The sequence below is a fragment of the Oncorhynchus mykiss genome, chromosome 5 (genome assembly GCF_013265735.2).
Source record: "Oncorhynchus mykiss isolate Arlee chromosome 5, USDA_OmykA_1.1, whole genome shotgun sequence".
Lineage (NCBI taxonomy): Eukaryota > Metazoa > Chordata > Actinopteri > Salmoniformes > Salmonidae > Oncorhynchus > Oncorhynchus mykiss.
Genome location: NC_048569.1, coordinates 52199908 through 52205908, shown reverse-complemented (window position 1 = coordinate 52205908; position 6001 = coordinate 52199908).

The window sequence follows — 6001 nt, the reverse complement described above, 5'->3', positions numbered from 1 at the left end:
ACAGTTTGTTGAAAAACTCAGTGTTCTCGCCGCTGAGTTTAGCCGGCGATTTGCCGACTTCGATGCCCAGAAATGCAAGTTTGAACTGCTTAGTAATCCCTTCGCAGTTGATGTGGAAAATGCACCAACCAACATCCAAATGGAGCTGATTGAACTCCAGTGCAACGACACGCTGAAGTCAAAGTATGATGCTGTGGTCGCCACACAGTTTCCACGGTTCATCCCTGACACAATGCCTCAGCTCCGCACCCAAGCTGCTCAGATGCTCTCCATGTTCGGCAGCACTTATCTATGCGAGCAACTTTTCTCCTCGATGAAAATGACCAAAACAACTCACAGGAGACGTCTGACTGATGAACATCTTCGCTCGATACTGAGGATTTCTTCAGCTCAGAGCTTGAGCCCAGACATTGATGAACTAGCATCCAAGAAGAGATGCCAGGTATCTGGCTTGGGCACATCAGATTAGACCAGTGTGCAATAATTAACGTTTTCTTTATGCACTTTTTCTTGCTACAAGGCATGGGCTTGAATGGTTGATTGATTTATTATCATTTTATTTGTAAAATTATTAGCCAGTGGAAAAAGTTTATTTTGGTATTTAAATCAGAAGGCTGCAAATAGAAAAGAGGCATACAATTTTTATTTCAATTTTATTTATTTAATAAATGAATGCCATTGATGTGTTTTTTCATTTGAAATTCGATTTTGCATGTCTCCACTATTAAATTATATATTGTATGGTAATAAGCGATGCTTGTTCCATATTCAATGTTAAAGCAAAACTTGTTCGGGTCCATATTAAAAGGTTAATTTGTTCAATGTTGGCCCGTGACTTTGTTCAGGTTTTACATTTTGGCCCACTGGGTATTTGAGTTTGACATGGTCTAGATGATTTTTATAGTGGAGATCAAGTTTATAACTTCCCTGCCTGGGCTGATGAGACACAGCCAGATGGAACAAAGTAAATAGGCATTTTAAAGTCATAGATTTAGCCGGTGGTAACTTGTGGAATAGACACTGGCCGGTTGTATAAAATAGCAAACCCCAGGGGTTTGACGTTTTTGGCTAATATACCACGGATAACGACTGTATCCAGTCACGGTGTCGTGATGCTTAAGCAGTGATATATTGGCCATATACCATACCCCCTTGTGTCTTAGTGCCTAATTTTATTTATTTATTTATTTATTTTACCTTTATTTAACCAGGTAGGCAAGTTGAGAACAAGTTCTCATTTACAATTGCGACCTGGCCAAGATAAAGCAAAGCAGTTCGACAGATACAACAACACAGAGTTACACATGGAGTAAAACAAACATACAGTCAATAATAAAGTATAAACAAGTCTATATACAATGTGAGCAAATGAGGTGAGAAGGGAGGTAAAGGCAAAAAAAGGCCTTGGTGGCAAGGTAAATACAATATAGCAAGTAAAACACTGGAATGGTAGTTTTGCAATGGAAGAATGTGCAAAGTAGAAATAAAAATAATGGGGTGCAAAGGAGCAAAATAAATAAATAAATTAAATACAGTTGGGAAAGAGGTAGTTGATAGGGCTAAAATTATATGTGGGCTATGTACAGGTGCAGTAATCTGTGAGCTGCTCTGACAGTTGGTGCTTAAAGCTAGTGAGGGAGATAAGTGTTTCCAGTTTCAGAGATTTTTGTAGTTCGTTCCAGTCATTGGCAGCAGAGAACTGGAAAGAGAGGCGGCCAAAGAAAGAATTGGTTTTGGGGGTGACTAGAGAGATATACCTGCTGGAGCGTGTGCTACAGGTGGGAGATGCTATGGTGACCAGCGAGCTGAGATAAGGGGGGACTTTACCTAGCAGGGTCTTGTAGATGACATGGAGCCAGTGGGTTTGGCGACGAGTATGAAGCGAGGGCCAGCCAACGAGAGCGTACAGGTCGCAATGGTGGGTAGTGTATGGGGCTTTGGTGACAAAACGGATTGCACTGTGATAGACTGCATCCAGTTTGTTGAGTAGGGTATTGGAGGCTATTTTGTAAATTACATCGCCAAAGTCGAGGATTGGTAGGATGGTCAGTTTTACAAGGGTATGTTTGGCAGCATGAGTGAAGGATGCTTTGTTGCGAAATAGGAAGCCAATTCTAGATTTAACTTTGGATTGGAGATGTTTGATATGGGTCTGGAAGGAGAGTTTACAGTCTAACCAGACACCTAAGTATTTGTAGTTGTCCACGTATTCTAAGTCAGAGCCGTCCAGAGTAGTGATGTTGGACAGGCGGGTAGGTGCAGGTAGTGATCGGTTGAAGAGCATGCATTTAGTTTTACTTGTATTTAAGAGCAGTTGGAGGCCACGGAAGGAGAGTTGTATGGCATTGAAGCTTGCCTGGAGGGTTGTTAACACAGTGTCCAAAGAAGGGCCGGAAGTATACAGAATGGTGTCGTCTGCGTAGAGGTGGATCAGAGACTCACCAGCAGCAAGAGCGACCTCATTGATGTATACAGAGAAGAGAGTCGGTCCAAGAATTGAACCCTGTGGCACCCCCATAGAGACTGCCAGAGGTCCGGACAACAGACCCTCAGATTTGACACACTGAACTCTATCAGAGAAGTAGTTGGTGAACCAGGCGAGGCAATCATTTGAGAAACCAAGGCTGTTGAGTCTGCCGATGAGGATGTGGTGATTGACAGAGTCGAAAGCCTTGGCCAGATCAATGAATACGGCTGCACAGCAATGTTTCTTATCGATGGCGGTTAAGATATCGTTTAGGACCTTGAGCGTGGCTGAGGTGCACCCATGACCAGCTCTGAAACCAGATTGCATAGCAGAGAAGGTATGGTGAGATTCAAAATGGTCGGTAATCTGTTTGTTGACTTGGCTTTCGAAGACCTTAGAAAGGCATGGTAGGATAGATATAGGTCTGTAGCAGTTTGGGTCAAGAGTGTCCCCCCCTTTGAAGAGGGGGATGACCGCAGCTGCTTTCCAATCTTTGGGAATCTCAGACGACACGAAAGAGAGGTTGAACAGGCTAGTAATAGGGGTGGCAACAATTTCGGCAGATAATTTTAGAAAGAAAGGGTCCAGATTGTCTAGCCCGGCTGATTTGTAGGGGTCCAGATTTTGCAGCTCTTTCAGAACATCAGCTGAATGGATTTGGGAGAAGGAGAAATGGGGAAGGCTTGGGCGAGTTGCTGTTGGGGGTGCAGTGCTGTTGACAGGGGTAGGAGTAGCCAGGTGGAAAGCATGGCCAGCAGTAGAAAAATGCTTATTGAAATTTTCAATTATGGTGGATTTATCAGTGGTGACAGTGTTTCCTATCTTCAGTGCAGTGGGCAGCTGGGAGGAGGTGTTCTTATTCTCCATGGACTTTACAGTGTCCCAGAACTTTTTTGAGTTAGTGTTGCAAGAAGCAAATTTCTGCTTGAAAAAGCTAGCCTTGGCTTTTCTAACTGCCTGTGTATAATGGTTTCTAGCTTCCCTGAACAGCTGCATATCACGGGGGCTGTTCGATGCTAATGCAGAACGCCATAGGACGTTTTTGTGTTGATTAAGGGCAGTCAGGTCTGGGGAGAACCAAGGGCTATATCTGTTCCTGGTTCTAAATTTCTTGAATGGGGCATGTTTATTTAAGATGGTTAGGAAGGCATTTTTAAAAAATATCCAGGCATCCTCTACTGACGGGATGAGGTCAATATCCTTCCAGGATACCCCGGCCAGGTCGATTAGAAAGGCCTGCTCGCTGAAGTGTTTCAGGGAGCGTTTTACAGTGATGAGAGGAGGTCGTTTGACCGCTGACCCATTACGGATGCAGGCAATGAGGCAGTGATCGCTGAGATCTTGGTTGAAGACAGCAGAGGTGTATTTAGAGGGGAAGTTGGTTAGGATGATATCTATGAGGGTGCCCGTGTTTAAGGCTTTGGGGAGGTACCTGGTAGGTTCATTGATAATTTGTGTGAGATTGAGGGCATCAAGTTTAGATTGTAGGATGGCTGGGGTGTTAAGCATGTTCCAGTTTAGGTCGCCTAGCAGCACGAGCTCTGAAGATAGATGGGGGGCAATCAGTTCACATATGGTGTCAAGAGCACAGCTGGGGGCAGAGGGTGGTCTATAGCAGGCGGCAACGGTGAGAGACTTGTTTTTAGAAAGGTGGATTTTTAAAAGTAGAAGTTCAAATTGTTTGGGTACAGACCTGGATAGTAGGACAGAACTCTGCAGGCTATCTTTGCAGTAAATTGCAACACCGCCCCCTTTGGCAGTTCTATCTTGTCTGAAAATGTTGTAGTTTGGAATTAAAATGTCTGAATTTTTGGTGGTCTTCCTAAGCCAGGATTCAGACACAGCTAGAACATCCGGGTTGGCAGAGTGTGCTAAAGCAGTGAATAGAACAAACTTAGGGAGGAGGCTTCTAATGTTAACATGCATGAAACCAAGGCTATTACGGTTACAGAAGTCGTCAAAAGAGAGCGCCTGGGGAATAGGAGTGGAGCTAGGCACTGCAGGGCCTGGATTCACCTCTACATCGCCAGAGGAACATAGGAGGAGTAGAATAAGGGTGCGACTAAAAGCAATAAGAATTGGTCGTCTAGAACGTCTGGAACAGAGAGTAAAAGGAGGTTTCTGGGGGCGATAAAATAGCATCAAGGTATAATGTACAGACAAAGGTAAGGTAGGATGTGAATACAGTGGAGGTAAACCTAGGTATTGAGTGATGAAGAGAGAGATATTGTCTCTAGAAACATCATTGAAACCAGGAGATGTCATTGCATGTGTGGGTGGTGGAACTAATAGGTTGGATAAGGTATAGTGAGCAGGACTAGAGGCTCTACAGTGAAATAAGCCAATAAACACTAACCAGAACAGCAATGGACAAGACATATTGACATTAAGGAGAGGCATGCTTAGTCGAGTGATCAAAAGGGTCCAGTGAGTGGAGAGGTTGGTTTAGGGTCACGGCGATTTAGACAGCTAGCCAAGCCAACCGGTAGCAAGCTAGCATAGGATGGAGTCTGTTGTTAGCCACCTCTTGCGTTCGGTCAGTAGATTAGTGGGGTTCCGTGTGGTAGAGGGGATTAATCCAAATCACACAACAACAAAAATAAGAACAATAGATATAGTTATAGAGGCCCGAGAAGAAAACATAATAATTCAAATAAATAAATTGTCCGATTGTCTATTCAGATAGCAGCCGGAAAGACAGCTAACGGTTAGCGGGCCGCAGATGGGCGTTCCGGTAACGTCGCGACAGAGGAGCCAGCCGGATCTCCTTCAGGTAGATAACGTCGGCAGTCCGGTTGTGAAGGCCCGGTGGGGCTCCGCGTAGGCAGTGAAACGGGTCCGGATAGGTGACTGCAGCCCAGGAGTGAATGATGGAACTCAGGCGTGATTGACGGAGCTGGCTAGCACCGGAACAATCGATGTTTGCTCCGGAATCGACGAAAGCCGACTGTCACACGGATAGCAGCTAGCTAGCTGTGAGATCCGGGTATGAATGTCCAGAGAGCAGTTGAAATCCAGGGACATGGAGAGAAAAATTGGTCCGGTATGTTCCGTTCCGAGCCGCGCTGCGCCGTACAAAACTGGCGATAGATTTTCGAACTAAAGGACAGCCGATGACCACAAACCGTGGTTAGCTTCTGATTAGCTGATTAGCTTCTGGGCTAGCTCCTGGCTAGCTTCTGGCTAGTTTCTGGCCAGCCTCCTGGAGTTTATAGCAGACATCCATGGATGGAAAATTATTTGAGGAGTTTAATAAGGGCGAATTATCTTTTGTCTTTCTACATATTCAAATTCCTTTATTATGTCATGTCATAGCTTGCAATAATTATTACTTTGAGGAAAACCGAATTTAGCTTTTAACGTCGTTACAAGTTACAACGATATTCCTTAATCGGCTCAAATGAAAATGTTTTATTGTACCACTATGGGAACTCCCCAGTTTCTGTAAAAAAACATTTTGGGGGGCTCGTTGTCAGTCCTCTTGGACAGGTTTTTTTTGGTCATTGGGCTAGAAATGTTATTCTGACCTGGCAA